Here is a 16,994-nt window from a genome sequence, read left to right as displayed (position 1 = left end):
TGTAGTTAGACTTAGGATACCTGATGCATATTACTTATCATATTAACTGGGATTAAACCCAACAAACTGGGGACAAGCCCATAAAATAAACTGGAGACAAGCCCGTGTAACTAGGGACAAGCCCGTGAACTGGAGACAAGCCCAAACTAGGGACTGGACCAAAGATACGGGACGTGAGTGATGTGAAAATGCCAAAACCTTAGGTATGGTACGTCTGCCATAAATCGTAGGATCCTCTATATAGCCGAAAGCAACAAAATTGTCAGCCACTAAGCGTGTACTGGTCCTGCTGCCCCGAACTTTACTTTGGATAACGTGCACTACAGGCGAGAGTGTAGAAACTCTAATTCGTAAGAAAGGTGAAAACCTTTAAACCTTGGAAGATATGACCATCGGGGGTCATACCTTAATCGTGGGCTAGGCCAAGGAAATAGCTATGTACCTTGAGTGTGTGGGAGAGGTTGCCAACCTCTTAGTCATTGAACCTCTTATTGATATCTGCATAGTTACTTAAAACTTGGAAAAGATAAATGTGAAGAATATATTATCCTTAAGATAGTAATGTAACTCAAAAATAAATAAATAATAGAATAATATTATACCAACTTGAGGATCCTTAATCCTTTAATGATCCATGTTCCTGACTGGACAAAATACTTCTTAAGATGGATGGCATTCCATGCCCTTGGTAGTCTTTCACCTTCCATGGTAAGTAAATGATATGCCTCCTTTCCTGCTTCTGATTCGATCAAGTAGGGGCCTTCAAACTTAGGTGCTAGCTTTCCATTTGTGGGATTAGTTGTATTTTGGAAAGCTTTCCTTTAGACTAAATCTCTTTCTTGAAATCTTCGAATCCTGATATTCTTGTTGTATGCACCAGCTACCCTTTGTTGATATGCTGCCATTCTGATTCTGGCTAGGTCTCTGAGCTCATCAACAGTATCTAGATCTTGGTGAAGAATTTCCTCCTTGGCCTGAGGATCACGGATGCTTGTTCTGGCAGTAGGAACCACCATTTCTGTAAGGATTACAACTTCTGATCCAAACACCAATGAGAAGGGTGTTTGACATGTTGCATTCTTTGGTGTTGTTCTATCAGCCCAAAGGACATAAGGAAGCTCCTCAGCCCCCTTGCCTTTCTTGGATCCTAGTTTCTTCTTCAAGTTATTGATGATAATCTTGTTTATTGATTCTGCTTGACCATTGGCTTGAGGGTGAACTGGTGTAAAAGTGATCATCTTGATGCCCCAACTGTCACAAAAGTTAGTGGTTCTTTCACGATAAATTGGGAACCATTGTCACAAATAATTTCTGAAAGAATACCAAATCTAGTAATAATGTTTCTTTTAATGAAGGATATCACCTCTTTTTCGCGGACTTGTACAAAAGCTTCTGCTTCTATCCACTTTGAGAAGTAACCAGTCATGGAAAGCGTGAACACTTTTCTTCCTAGCGCTTTAGTTAGCTTACCCACGATATCCATGCCCCACTTCATGAAAGTCCATGATGAGGATATAGGATACATAAGTTTCGCTGTTTGGTGCAGAATGTTGCCGTGTCTTTGACAAGCATCACACTTCTTTGAATACTCCATGGCATCTTTCTTCATGGTTGGCCAGAAGTATCTTGTTCTTAGAATTCTAGAGAATAGGGCTCTGCCTCCAGTATGATTACCACAATCACCCTCGTGAAAGTCTTTGAGCACTTCTTGAATTTCAGCTTCCTCAATACACCTCAAGTATGGACCTACAAGAGATTTCCTATACAGAATATCATGTAATAAGATGTATTGTGATACCTCAAGTTTGAAGGTTTTAGGATATTTTGTAGCGGGGATCTCTCGATCTTGAATGAATTTCTTGATTGGGAGGATCCAAGATCCTTGATTATTTGAGGATAATAGATCCCAAAGCACAATCTCTTTGTTAGTTGTTATCTCCCAACTTCTTGTTCTCCTATTGCTGGTTAGAGTATACGGATGATTAGAATTTTCGTGGCTCTCGGAACCTTCAAAGATGAAGCTAGATTTGCTAAGGCATCTGCCCCAACATTCTCTTCCCTTGATACCTGTATAATTCTAAAAGAATCGAAGAACTTTGACAGTTCTTTCACAATGTCTAGATATTTAATTAGCTTTTCTCCCTTAATAGCATATGAGCTATTAAAGTGGTTAGCTATTAATAACGAATCTATATACACCTGAAGATACCTGATTCTCATGTGTTTAGCTAGTTGCAAACCTGCGATTAAAGCTTCGTATTCCGCTTCATTATTTGTGGCTTTAAACTCACAGGCTATAGACTGGGTATTATGCCCCCCTATGGCGATTTCAGTAGAATACCTAAACCTGTTCCTCTAAGGTTGGATGCCCCATCCATGAATAAGATCCAAGGATCCTTGGCTTCCTCTAACTGTTGGACCTCCAAGTCGGCTTCCTTTTGCAAATCACTACTGAAATTAGCCACAAAGTCAGCTAATGCCTGAGATTTGATGGCTGTCCTTGGCTCATATTGGTTATCATATGCACTCAGCTTTACAGCCCACTTAGCCATCCTACCTGACATATCTGGTTTTCTAAGAATATTTTTGATAGGATAGTTAGTTTTCACAATTATAGTATGAGTTTCAAAGTAATGCCTTAACTTAGTAGAAGCCATAATAATTTCAAGAATTAATTTTTCTAAATGAGAGTACCTGGCTTCAGCATCTAGAAGACTTTTACTTACATAATAAAGATGATGTTGTTCCCCTTCATGATCCTTTACGAGGACATCACTTACTGCATTTCCCGAGACGGCTAGGTACAAGGATAGGGGTTCCCCATCTGTTGGCTTCATTAATGCTGGTGCTAAGAATAAGTAATCCTTCAAGGCTTTGAGTGCAGCTTCATGCTTCTCCGTCCACTCTAACTTTTATTATTTTTAATGATATCATAAAAATCCTTACACTTCTCCGAAGATCGGGAGATGAACCTATTCAAGGCTGCAATTCTTTTAGTCAACCTTTGCACATCTTTTGCATTCACGAGGGACTTCAGGTGACTATGGTTTTTATTTGTTCTGGGATAGCCTCTATGCCCCTCTTAGTGACCATATAACCAAGGAACTTTCCCGCTTTAACACCAAAATGGCATTTGGATGGATTGAGTTTCATGTTATACTGGTCGAGGATATTGAAGGCTTCTTCCAAATCCTTAAGATGATCTTCAGCCTTCTTGGACTTGACTACCATGTCATCTATATATACTTCTATGGTCTTCCCTATTTGATCTTTAAACATCATGTTGACTAAGCGTTGATAGGTCGCACATGCATTTCTTAGTCTAAAAGGCATGACAATATAGCAATATATTCCAGTAGGAGTCATGAATGCCGTGTCTTCTTGATCAGATGGTTCCATTTGAATTTGTTGAAATCCAGAGGAAACATCCATAAAAGTAAGCATCTCATGTCCTGCTGTTGCATCCACCATGGAGTCAATGTGTGGTAATGGGAAAGGATCCTTGGGACATGCCTTGTTTAAATCTGTGCAATCGACACATACCCTCCACTTTCCATTCTTTTTTGAAACAACCACAACATTAGCTAACCATCGAGGATACTTAACCTCTCTGATCATACCGGCCTTAAGAAGTTTTTCAAATTCTTCTTGTATGATAACATTCCTCTCAGAAGCGAATTTTCTTCGCTTCTGGTGAATGGGTTTAATAGAATTATCAAGGCCTAGTTTATGAGTAATTACCTCTTTTGAAATACCTGTCATGTCGGAGTGCTTAAAGGAAAACGTGGATTTTTGTTGCTTGAGGAAGGATACTAGATCCTCTTCAATGTTAGTAGGGATACTGGATCCTAGGAAAACTTTTACATCTAGATACTCGGGGTCCAAGTATACTTCTTTCAGGTCTTTTTCTCGAGCCTCCAGCACATTCTAGGATGTTGCTGTAGTTGCTATGCTACCTTTTGCTTAGCCGCCGGATTCATGGACGAGGAGTAGTAGTTCTTAGCTTCCACCTGGTCGCTGTCTATTCTCACTACCCCCCAAGGAGTTGGTAGTTTGATACACTAGTGATAAGTAGATTCTACAGCTTTCATTCCATGTAACCATGACCAGCCAAGGATTACATTGCAACAAGACAAATTATCTATAACACAAAATTTTTTATAAGAATTTACTCCCTCAATGTATATGGGAAGCTTGATGTCCACCATTTTTTTCTTAGTTTCACCATTGAAACCAACGAGCATGGATGATCGGGGAACGGTTTTTGAATCTGGGATATTCATCTTCTTGAGTACATCATATTGAATGATGTTAACTGAGCTCCCTCCATCAACTAGGATCCTGCGCACATAATAATTTGCAATAAATAGAGTTACATTCAAACCATCGTGATGAGGATCCTGGATGCTTGTTTTATCCTCTTCGTCGAAGAAGATTCTCTTATCATTGGTCAGGGTAGTAGATATGACAGGTCACTCTCTGTATTCCAACTTAGTTTCTTTAGCATGTCTGTTGGCCGAGGAGAAGGAGGTTCCACATATATCTGAGCCACCGAAGATGAAATTAATGACTTGTGCATCTGGTGGGGGCGGAGCTGCTTTCTGCGGGACAGTTTCAGGATCCTGAATCCTTGACTTCTTTCTTCCTAAGAGATCCTTGAAATGGACCTTGCTTAGGAGATACCCAATTTCCTTTCTTAAGCCAATACAATCATCGGTCAGATGGCCAAAATCTTCATGGAATGCACACCACTTGGACTTATCCTTGAAGGTTGTTGTTTTCTCATTTTTCCGAGGCCATCTTGCTTTTTCTCCAAGATCCTTCATGGCACAAATTAAGCCATGAGTATCAATAGAGAAGAAATACTCGGAAATACTTGGATAATCCTCATCGTCGTCGTCTTCTTCCTCAATTACTCGGATATTTTGGTTGTTGAATTTTGAATAATTTTGATAAGGCTTGGAGTTTTTGTTCTTGAATGAGGATCGTTGTTTCTTGTCAGGTGATTCCTGTTTTGTTAGAGCTCCTAATCTTTCTTGGATCTTCTTATCATCCTCTAGCCTTATAAACCTGAGTGCCCTGTTCCTGACTTCATCTAACGTCCTGCATGGGGTCATAACAAGATCGTTATAAAATGGGGAGCCCTTATGTAACCCCATCTTGAATGTCTCAACAGACGTTGCCATATCAAGATTAGGGATCTCTAGGGCTTCCCTGCCAAAATTTGTAAGAAAATCTCTTAAGGATTCATCACGAAGTTGGATAACTCGATATAAATAACTAGTTAACTTTTCGAATTTTTTACTTCAAGAAAATTGGCTATTGAATAGATTAACTAGGTGCGAAAAAGAAGTAACAGAGAAGGGAGGAAGACTTAGCAGTCATTTAAGTGCAGATCCTGTTAATATGGATCCGAAGCCCTTGCACAGGAAGGCTTCCTTGAGTCTTTCAGGAATGGGGTTGATCTCCATCCTCTCCCTATACTGAGCCACATGCTCTTCTGGATAGGTTGTTCCATCGTACACCTTCATATTGGGGGTTTGAAAGCGTTTTAGAATTTCTGCATCACATATTGGTGGAGCAAATCTGGGTAGCTTGTGGCTTTCTTCCGGTATTTTAGGAATTGGTCTGACCACTCCTGGTACGCTGGATATCATATCCTTCAGTTTCTGAAGTTCCTTAGCCATAGCCTGATTGATACTTGTATCCTGCATGGAACAAAGGTTAGTGTCTAAGGATATGTGATTATAAGGGTTACCTCTTGATTGATTGAATGTCGGAATCCTAGAAGAGTAGCTATGATAAGAAGCATCTACTATGGTAGTTGGTCCACCAGAGGCAATGGTCTGCATGGGGATGATGTTTCCTTCATGGACCTTTGATGATCTTTGATGGAGAAGTCCCGAGGATCCTGGATTCTACCATAAGGATCCTTGAGGTTGGAAGTTGAAGGATCCTTGATGATACAACCCAGAGCATCCTGGCTGAAGGATGGATGACCCTTGTTGAAGGAAAAAGGATCCTTGTGTTTGCTGACCCATGGATCCTGATTGAAGGATAGATGATCCTTGCTGAAGGAACGAGGATCCTGGAGCTTTCTGACCCATGGATCCCAGTGAAAGGATAAATGATCCTTGTGGGTGGAACGAGGATCCTGGAGCTTGCTGGCCGATGGACCCTGGTTGAAGGATAATTGATCCTTGAGCAAATTGAGCCACAGATCCTGGAGTAGTGAAATCCAACATCTTAGGCATCAGGGGAGTCTGGAACATATCTCAAGGATAAATGATCTATAACCTTGAGCAAATTGAGCAAACCGAGGATCCTTGATCCTTCGCAACCTGGAACATATCTCAAGGATAAATTATCTACAAGCTACATAAGGATAAAGTATTCTTAGCATAAAATCTATGCCCTAACACCTCCCGTGGGCAACCCGCTCCACCAAGGTCTGCTCCATCTAACCAAAACCGTCCCGCGCCTTTCCTCAAACTCCTCCTTAACCTAGACTTTATTTCAATTGTGTAGATCCGAATCATTTTCGCTATGCTTGTCCTCGAATTGCGTTTGTTAACCAAGCTTAAATCATGCCCACACCATACTACCAAACCCAAGCATACCAAGTTCAAACCTACCAACCTCAAGTCCCGCAACTCTTGGCTCCCTGGCTCAACCGCTCCAAGCGACGCAAGCCCTTCCTCCTCCACCACTTCCGCAAGAAATGCAAGCTCTTCATCCTCCTCCAGCTCAACAAGTCAACCACGACAACCAAGTGCGTGCTTTTATGATGAATGCCAACCAAGCTCAAGTTTCCAACGACGTGGTGAATGGTACATTTTTAGTAAATGAGCATTTAGCTTCAATTTTATTTGATACTAAAGCTGATAGGAGTTTTGTTTCCTTTGAGTTTGAATATATCCTTGCCGTACCTCGCACTAAACTTTCTCACTCCTTTTCCGTCGAAGTCGCCAATGGTAGCTCCATCACCATTGATTCGGTCATTCGCGATTGTATCCTCACTCATTGCAAGCACGAATTCTCGATCGACCTCACCCCGATGAAAATGGGAAGTTTTGACATCATAGTAGGCATGGTTTGGTTAGATTTGCACTGTGCCGAAGTTGTTTGTTATGACAAATTTATTCGAATCCCGCTAGCAATGGCAAAACCCTCAAAGTCTTTGGCAAAATGACTCCCAAGAAACTCAACCTCATGTCATGCTCTCAATCTCGAAAGTACTTGCGCCAAAAGTACGCTCCTTTTCTAGATCAAGCGGTAGCGAAAGACCCCGAAGAAAAGAAAATTCAATACATTCCCGTTGTTTGTGAATTTTCCGGCGTTTTTCCCGAAGACGTCTCTGGTTCCCCCCCATTCGTCTGGTTGAATTTCGAATCGACCTTGTACCCGGCGCGACTCCCGTAGCCTAGGCTCCCTATCGTTTAGCTCCTTCGGAAATGCAAGAGTTATCGAACCAACTTCAAGAACTCTCCTATAAGGGCTTCATCCGTCCAAGATCTTCCCTTTGAGGTGCTCTTGTCCTTTTCGTGAAAAAGAAAGATGGCTCGTTTCGTATGTGTATCGATTACCATGAACTCAATAAACTCACCATAAAAAATTGTTACCCTTTGCCTCGAATCGACGACCTCTTCGATTAACTCCAAAGCGCAACTTGTTTTTCCAAAATCGATCTTCAATCGGGTTATCATCAATTGCGTGTTCATGAAGATGACATTCCTAAAACCGCTTTTCATACTCGGTATGAACATTACGAGTTCATAGATATGCCTTTCGGATTAACCATTGCACCCGCGGTATTCATGGACCTCATGAACTGCATTGCAAACCATTCTTGGACAAATTCGTAATTGTCTTTATCGATGACATCCTCATCTTCTCCAAGAACAAAGCCAGACATGAGCATCATTAACGTTCCATTCTTGATCTCCTAAGAAAAGAACAACTTTATGCCAAGTTCTCAAAATGTGAATTTTGGTTAAAAAAAGTTCAATTTTTTGGGACACATCATCAATGATAAAGGTATTCATGTTGACCCCGCCACAATCGAGGCCGTAAAAGATTGGAAAACTTCATCCACAATCCCGATCTTTCCTTGGTTTGGCCGGATATTATTGGCGATTCATTCTAAACTTCTCCAAAATCGCGTTACCCCTCACCGCACTAACTCATAAAGGAAAACCTTATGATTGGTGACCGAAACATGAAGAAGCTTTCCAAACTCTAAAGCATATGCTTTGCAATGCTCCTGTCTTGACCCTTCTCGATGGAAACGACGACTTTGTGGTATTTTGCGATGCATCCAACCAAGGTCTCGGTTGCGTTTTCATGCAACGAGGTCAAGTTATCACATATGCCTCGAGACAACTTAAGGTTCACTAAAAGAATTAAACGACTCATGATCTCGAACTTGGTGTCGTCATTTTCGCTCTCAAAAGCTGGAGACATTTTATTTATGGCACGAAATGTGTTGTATTCACCGATCATAAAAGTCTTCAACACATATTTAACCAAACAAATCTCAACAAGAGACAACGTCGATGGACCGAATTACTTAGTGATTACAATTGTGAAATTCGATACCATCCCGGTAAAGCGAATGTCGTGGCCGATGCCCTTAGTCATAAAGTTAATTTCAAATCCATTATGCTTCATAGCATCATCATCCAAATTGATCTTCAAGACCTCATCTATCGAACTCAATGCGCCTCCATTGATGAAGGCAATATGTGAGACGAAATGTCATGTGGAGCCGAACTTCAACTCAAAACCAAACCTGATGGCTTGCTTTATTTCCTCAATCGTTTATGGGTTCCCGATCGTGATGAATTTCGTACTTTCATTCTCGACGAAGCTCATATGTCGCGATATTTCTTGCATCTCGGTGCAGATAAGATGTACTTCGATCTATTTATTGGTGTCCGGGTATGAAAAAGGACGTGGCACTTTATGTCTCAAACTGTCTTACATGCTCAGAGGTTAAAGACGAACATAAAAAATCTTTTGGTTTACTCGAACAACCTCCTATTCTCGTTTGGAAATGGGAAGACATTGCTATGGACTCTATCACCAAATTACCCCCCCCCCCCTCACTCAAAAGCAAAATGATAGTATTTGGGTAATCATCGATGGATTAACCAAGTCGGCTCACTTCATACCGATCCGAGAGAAGTACTCTGTTGAGTCAAGATTCGACACAAAACTGATCAGATGGAAGATTGGAATCTTCTCAACCTCCTCAGAATTCGCTAAGTATGGATCTGGGCACACCTTAGACCTCCGAGCAAGGTTTTACTTGGCCGGGCACAATATTTTGTCTATCGGGCAGGGTTATCTTCTCTAAGTCTTCTTTAGTAAATTTCCGAGCAGGGTTTGCTAATTAGTGCATTACCGGGTATGGTTCACTAGTATATGCAAGTCCGGGCAAGGATCACTTTATCAAGAAGGTTTGTTCTTCATAGCCAAGTAAAGTTCATTTCCGAATAAGCTTTAGGCTAACCAAGCTCAAGAAACCAAGTATTTGGAGATCAGGAAAGGTATTCATTAATAAAGATGGTCTGGGTATGCCTGGTGTTTAATGAAGTATCACAAGTATCATCGGGCAGGATTCAACTCTAGAAAGGTAAAGTGCCTCCAAGCACACTTTGCTAATAAGCTTATTCCAGGCAAGGAGTTGATAGGACCATTGAAGATCAAGGTTGCTCGTAAGGGTTTGTCGGGCAAAGTCTGATAAAGCCAAGAAGTTTGAAGTCTACCCGGTGAGTATTTTACTTGGTAAAATACTCTTCAAGTAAAGTCTACCCGGAAACTGATCCCGAGCACACTTCTATATAACCAAGTCATAAAGGATGGCAGAGCATACTCGGAAAGACAAGATTGATGCAAAGCCTACTCGGAAGACTTGTTTTACACTTAGATTATTTCTGAATATGTAATTTGAATATGTATTATCGGATAGGGTTTCTAGAAGGAATGACAGCTGTAAAGGAGGTGTCAGGGCTATAAATAGAATAATTTAGGGCACACCTCCTAACACAAGAAACGGTACACACAACAAGGCATACAGGACATTAATTAAGAAAGAATATTGTGTGTGTGACGGCTGTCCTTCAAGAAACCCTAAATTAATTATCCACTTTGTATGATTGACATTATATGAATCGAAATCTTTTGAGTTAATCTTGTTTGTGTTGATTACCTTTGAATACTGATTTAGCAACCTTATGTTTGTTATTGATTCCGCCTTTAATAAACGGTAATCTTTCTAAATATAGCAACCATCATTAACTCTCTTGTCGACACATTTATTTGTGTGAGTTATGGCATGATTTAAGTAAGATCCATCTGAAATCGGGGACCTGACAAGCGGTATAAGAGCTTGTTGCTGCTATTTTGGAAAGATTCTTGTTGCTGATTGAAGATTTGAAGAAAGATGACGTAAGCAGACCACTGTTCCATTGATTTGTGACATCAGCAGCTCTGTTTTTCATTTTTCTTCAAGATCTACAATCTACCGGTGTTTTCTCTTCCTTATTTCAATTAAAGCTTTAATATTTATATCTAAATCTTGCTCTAATCATATCAGACACATCAGATCTGAACAACCTGTTTTCATATCTGATTATTTTTAAACTTTGATTTTTACTAAGAAACTGATTTTTAAGTCTTTGAAAATGTCTGGATATGAGGAACAAGAGGTGTCTACTAACAAGATACAAAGATTGTATGGACAGGAAAACTTTACCAAGTAGAAAGTGCTTTCTGAAGCAGCAGTGTGCTACAATGATGTTGATATGTGGAACTCCATCAAGAATGGTCCACAAGCTGATGTTGAGGAAGGAGCAAACACAGCTGCAACTGCTGCTGTAAGAGAAAGAATGAGAAATGTGGATGACAAGGCCTTAGCTATGATTAATCTTGGATTGTCTTGGGAGATTCTAACCAAGGTGGCACATCACACAACTGCCAAGCGAATGTATGATGCTATCCTTGAGATGTATGAAGGGAATAATGAGCTGAAGAACATAAAGAAGCAAAGATTGAAGCAACATTTGGAAAGGTTCAAGTATAAGGAAGGAGAAAGGTTGAAATCAATACTAGAACGTTTTCTAGGTATTGTGAATGAGTTGAGGACAACTGATTATGTCATAACTGACTTTGATTTAAACACAAAGTTACTCAACTCAATGCCAAAGGAATGGTATACTGGTTGCAAGTTCATCCTTTAGAAGCATAATTTCAATGACTTGAAATTGGATGATGTAGTATGCTTCCTTCAGGCTGCAGAACTGGAGATGATAGAGAATGAAATGATTAAGGAAGAAAGACCTTTCTTCAATGTTTCAAGTGCATTGATTGCACCCATGGGAAGTTTGACTACCAAGAGTCAACAACAAATTCCCATTATTGAAGAACCAGTTGAGCACAATGTTGATACTCCAAAGTCTTTTATTGGTGGTAGCACAAGTAATCAAAGAAATCAACAGAGGTTCATTGTGCAACTGATTGATGACACTGATACTGCCTCAATGGCAAGTGAGAATGGACAGCACCCTAGTGGAGGAAATGGTCAAAGCAATGAAACACAAGCATTGCTGTCTATGTTTACTGATTCATATAATGCATTTGTTGTAAAGAATCTAATTCACACAAGTGTAGTACAAGATGATTTAGAGCAAATTGATGCAGATGATTTGGAAGACATGGATTTGAAGTGGCAAGCTGCCATGTTAGCTTTGAGAAGTAAGATGTTGTATAATAAAACTAGTAGATCTCTGGTTTCTGGTCCTAATGAGAGGATTGGATTTGACAAGTCAAAGGCAATCTGCTACAATTGCCAACAGCCAGGACATTTTGCAAGAGAATGCAACTTGCCAAGGAATTATCAGATGAATCAATTCTAGAATCAACAGCCAAGAGGTCAGTAGCAATACCAGCAGAATCAGCAAAGAAACAACAACCAAAACTTCAACAACAACTTCAATCCCAACAACAATTACAATCCCAACTTCAACAACTTTCAGCCTCAAATGAATAATCTTAATCAAGGGTTGCCTCAGAATCAAGGTTTTCAAATGAACAATAATCGAAACCTTCAAGCAGTTCAAAATGTTCCAAACAACTGTTCCAGCCAACCAAAATCAACCAAGAAACCAAGGAAATGTGGCAGTGATTACACAACATGAAGGTAACTTTGATTGGAGCAATCATGAAGAAGACATTGCAGATGATATCAAGAGAGAAAATGTGGCATTCATGGCCATAATTGAGAAAGAAACTGCATCTTCATCTCAGGTACAATCTGCTCCTACTGTTGATTTAAATGAACTTATCAATGAATTGAAAACAAAAGTAGGCAAGCTGGAAAGTGAGTATTTTAGGAAACAAAGTATCATCAATACATATGAGGTAAGTGAACTGATAAGTGAGGAAAGAATGAAAAGTTTGGAAGAGGACTGTGTAAACAGCTACAAAGCTCAAAAAAGGTTCACAACTGAAATAGATGGGTTGAAGAAAATAGTTATAGAAGAAAAGGTACAGAACACAAAACTACAAGCTGATAATGAATTCTTGAAGAACTTGATCTCCACTGGAAACATCTGTGGAATTTTAAATCAAGTTAAGGAAGAAGACAAGTACAAAGCAGTACCGCCACCATTCAACAACAACTTTATGCCAAAAGTTGATAAAGAGAAAAGAAATGCATATCTACAACAATTCAAAGATGCTTTTCAAGACAAAGAAGAACTTGTAGATTTGTACAAAAATGTTGAGGTGAGTGAAGAAGGAGAGTTTGTTGTGAAGAAAGAATTGAAAGAAGAAAAGTCAATTGGAGTTCAAGTCTATGAAGATGACCTTGAGTCAATTGATTTGAATCAAGATGACTTGAGTGGTTTGAGTGATCAAATTACTGAAGAGGAAATCAAAGCTGCTGAAAGAGGAAGAAAATACAAGGAACCAGAATCTGTTGATCAACTTCCAAAGTATCCACCAGTCCCACCAAGAATGAAGAAACAAAATGATAAGATGAAAAGAGAACAGGTATCTTTTGACATTTGTGAAAAGAAGAAGATAAGCTACAATGCAGTCAGGCCACCAAGCAAGGCTGTGTTGGAAAGGATAAAGCAAAATAAAAAGAAGAGAATAACTGAAGAAGTTGATTCAGAAAACTTTATCCCAGTTTATCCAGTTTTCTCTAGTCATGAAGTACTGGATGTTGGAGAAGTGGAAACTATGGAAGAGTATGAGAAGAGGCAGTCAAGGATTAGAGAGAGTAGTGAAGAAGAACCTATGATTATGGAAAAGGTTGTCTTTGTCAAAAGCAAACTTGACAGACAGGATATCAAGATTGAGGAGTTTGTGCCTTTCTCAATTAACTTTGTTAATTTGAAGAATCAGAAGACTCTAGGATTCAAGTCACCTAAGCCAAGTGAAAGGTTCAAGAAACCAATAGAGCATGAAAAATTTAAAGGCAAGGTATGGTGCAAGAAGTGTGATGAATATGGTCATCACACAGACTCATGCAATGAGAGATTGAAATTTCAACCATTTCATGTCCCAGATGGAAGAAAGTATGGTCAAGACTTTGTCCTGTACAAACAGAAGTATGATGTATATCTGGGAAAAGGAAAGGTGTGTGGAAATGAAACCATGAACAGAGAAGAAAAGAAATCTGAAAAGGAGACAAGGATTGAGAAGAAAGCTGAAATAAAAACAAAGAAGCAAGTGTCTGAATCAGCAAGAAGAAGTAAATCTCCTAAGAAGCATGAGAAATTGACCAAAAAGAACTATCAGCCATTGGGGAACAAACAAGACACTCAATCAGTCAAATCTGATGAATCTCAAGAATCATCAAGCAGTGAGAAGACAAGAAGAAAAGGTGCATATCCTAGAAAGAAACAACCAGAACTCACTGGTGATGAGTTTTTTCCTAAAACATGGATATGAACCACAAGGTTTCCTATGGAAACCTAAGACTGAAACTAAAGTTGAGATAGTTGCTGATGTGAGAGACTACTCTGAAAAGAAAGATTATGTGATAAAAGAGTATGCCACTGACTCAGCTAAATTACAGACCTCAACTTCACTTGTTAAAACCCCAAGAGAGTGTGGTTATGAAACTGATAATTCAGACAACTTAGAAGTCACTCATGAAGATCCAGAACCAACAACACTCACTTCCCAAGCTGTCACAGAAACTGAAATTGATGAGTTGCAAGCTGCAGAAGCCTGCACTTCATCACTCAACTAATCAAACTTTTTCATTTGTGCAGGAACAGTCCACTCCTCTGAATGACATATGGTATATGGATAGTGGTTGTTCTAGGCACATGACTTGTGACAAAAGATCACTTGTTAATTATGAAGAAAAATATGAAGGACCTGTAGCATTTGGGAGTGATGAAAATGGTGGATAGATTGTGGGGAAATGAATCTTAACAAATGGAAAGGTTTCATTTGATAATGTATTTCATGTTGAAGGTCTTCAGTATAATCTACTGAGTATATCAAAAATGTGTGATAAGGGATACAAAGTCAGTTTTGATGATTCCCACTGTTTCATCTTAAAACCTGAGTTTGTCATTCCACCTGAAATGATTATGATGATGGCACTAAGAAATGGCAACTTGTATGAACTGAATATGAAAGAAGCTTTTTCAAGAGGGGGTGCATGTTTTGTTTCCAAAGCCACTGAAAATGAATCAAAATTGTGGCATAGGAAACTGTGTCATGTGAACTTAAAGAACATGAATAGACTTGTCAAAGGTGAGCATGTCATAGGCTTACCTACAAGAGAGTTCAAATTGGAAGATCATTGTAATTCATGTCAAAAAGGAAAACAACACAAATCTACTCATAAGCCTAAGCTAATCAACTCAATTGATCATATACTTGAATTAATTCACATGGATCTTTTTGGTCCTGTGAGTGTGCCAAGTATAGGAAAGAAAAGATACTGTCTTGTGATCATTGATGACTATTCAAGATACACTTGGGTTTATTTCCTAAGTACCAAAGATGAGACTGCAGAGTTGATTAAGGGTTGTGTAACAATGATTGAGAACAAGTTGAATAAGAAGGTTAAAATGATGAGAAGTGACAATGGTACTGAGTTCAAGAATGGAGTTATGCAAGAATTTTGTGCAGAAAAGGGAATACTTCAACAATTCTCAGCTCCTAGAACTCCTGAACAAAATGGTGTTGCAGAAAGAAGAAATAGAACTTTGATTGAAGCTGCAAGAACCATGTTAGCAGATGCTAACCTGCCTGTTACTTTTTTGGCTGAAGCAATAAACACTGCTTGTTATGTTCAGAACAGGGTCCTTGTAAACCAAAGGAATAACAAGACTCCATATGAAATATTCCACAACAGAAAGCCTTATATCAAGTTTTTCAAGCCCTTTGGATGCAAATGTTTTCTTTTGAACACTAGAGATTATTTGAACAAGTTTCAAACAAAATCTCTAGATTGTTTCTTTGTTGGATATTCTACACACTCAAAAGCTTACAGAGTATATGTGAAAGACCATTTGAGTGTTATAAAATCATCTGACATTATTTTTAATGAGAATCAATTCAATACAGTTGATGGTGCAGCATGGCTGTTTGATCATGAAAGTTAATAAGGTCTTTCAAGATTTATCCTGAAGACTTTGATGACTCATTCTACAAGACCAGTGTAACTGAAGAGAAAAAGAAGAAACTGGACTTAGAAGAATTGTGGAAAAAGGTTGCTGGAAAAGAAAAGGAATATACTTTTGTGAAGAATTCCTCAAGTGATATTGCTGAACAAGCTCAAGAAGATAATCAAGATGTACTTAATGATCAAGTTCAGAGTGAGGAAGACTCAAGTAACCAAGCAAGTGAAGAAGAAGCTGCATCTACTGCAAGATTTCAGCATTTATTTGAAAGCTTGAACATTGGAAACAATGGTGCATCTACTTCAGGACAACATAATGATGAAGCACCAGAATTTCATGATGCAAAGACTGATTTGATCATTGAAGAACCAGAACTCAATGAGTCAAATCTTGACACAACTGTGTATAAAGATATGATTGTTCAAACTCCTTATGTGGAAAAGAATCATCCTTCTGAAAACATCATTGGATATTTGCATGAAAGAGTTACAAGAAGTCACTCAGCAATTGCAAACATCTGTCTTTACTCCTGTTTTCTATCCCAAATAGAGCCTAAGAATATTGCTCAAGCAATGAAAGACAATAGTTGGGTGGAAGCCATGCAGGAAGAATTGGCACAGTTCAAAGATCTACATGTGTGGGATCTTGTTGATAAGCCATTTGACAGATATGCAATAGGAACCAAATGGGGTTTTAGAAACAAAAGGGATGAGAGGGGTTTGGTGATTAAGAATAAAGCTAGACTTGTGACACTGGGATGTATTCAAGAGGAAGGAATAGACTTTGAGGAAGTCTTTGCTCCTGTAGCAAGACTTGAAGCTATCAGGATCTTTCTTGCATATGCTGCCTCAAAGAACATTAAGGTGTTCCAACTTGATGTTAAGTCTGCATTCCTAAATGGAAAGATTGATGAAGAGGTGTATGTAGCTCAACCTCCAGGTTTTGAGGATCTTTTGTATCCAAACAGGGTGTATAAGCTAAACAAAGCCCTTTATGAATTGCATCAGGCTCCTAGAGCATGGTATGATGAGCTGTCAAATCATCTTCTTGAAAATGGTTTCAAAAGAGGAGCTATTGACAAGACACTCTTCTACAAAAGAAAGGGATCAGACTTGCTTCTGTTACAAGTGTATGTTGATGATATCATCTTTGGTTCCACAAATGAACAAATGTGTATGGAGTTTGAAGGGGTAATGAAGTCCAAATACAGCATGAGTTCAATGGGAGAAATGAACTTCTTTCTTGGATTACAAGTTCAACAAAAGGCTGAAGGGATCTTCATTCACCAAAATAAGTATGTGCAGGACATCTTGACCAAGTTCAACTGTCATGAGTACA

The sequence above is a fragment of the Bidens hawaiensis genome, unplaced genomic scaffold (assembly GCF_021521415.1).
Source record: "Bidens hawaiensis isolate Kalapana, Puna unplaced genomic scaffold, B.hawaiensis_p1.1 tig00048395_1, whole genome shotgun sequence".
NCBI classification, from domain to species: Eukaryota; Viridiplantae; Streptophyta; class Magnoliopsida; order Asterales; family Asteraceae; genus Bidens; species Bidens hawaiensis.
The sequence above is the reverse complement of the archived record's forward strand: the minus strand, read 5'-3'. Positions refer to the sequence as shown.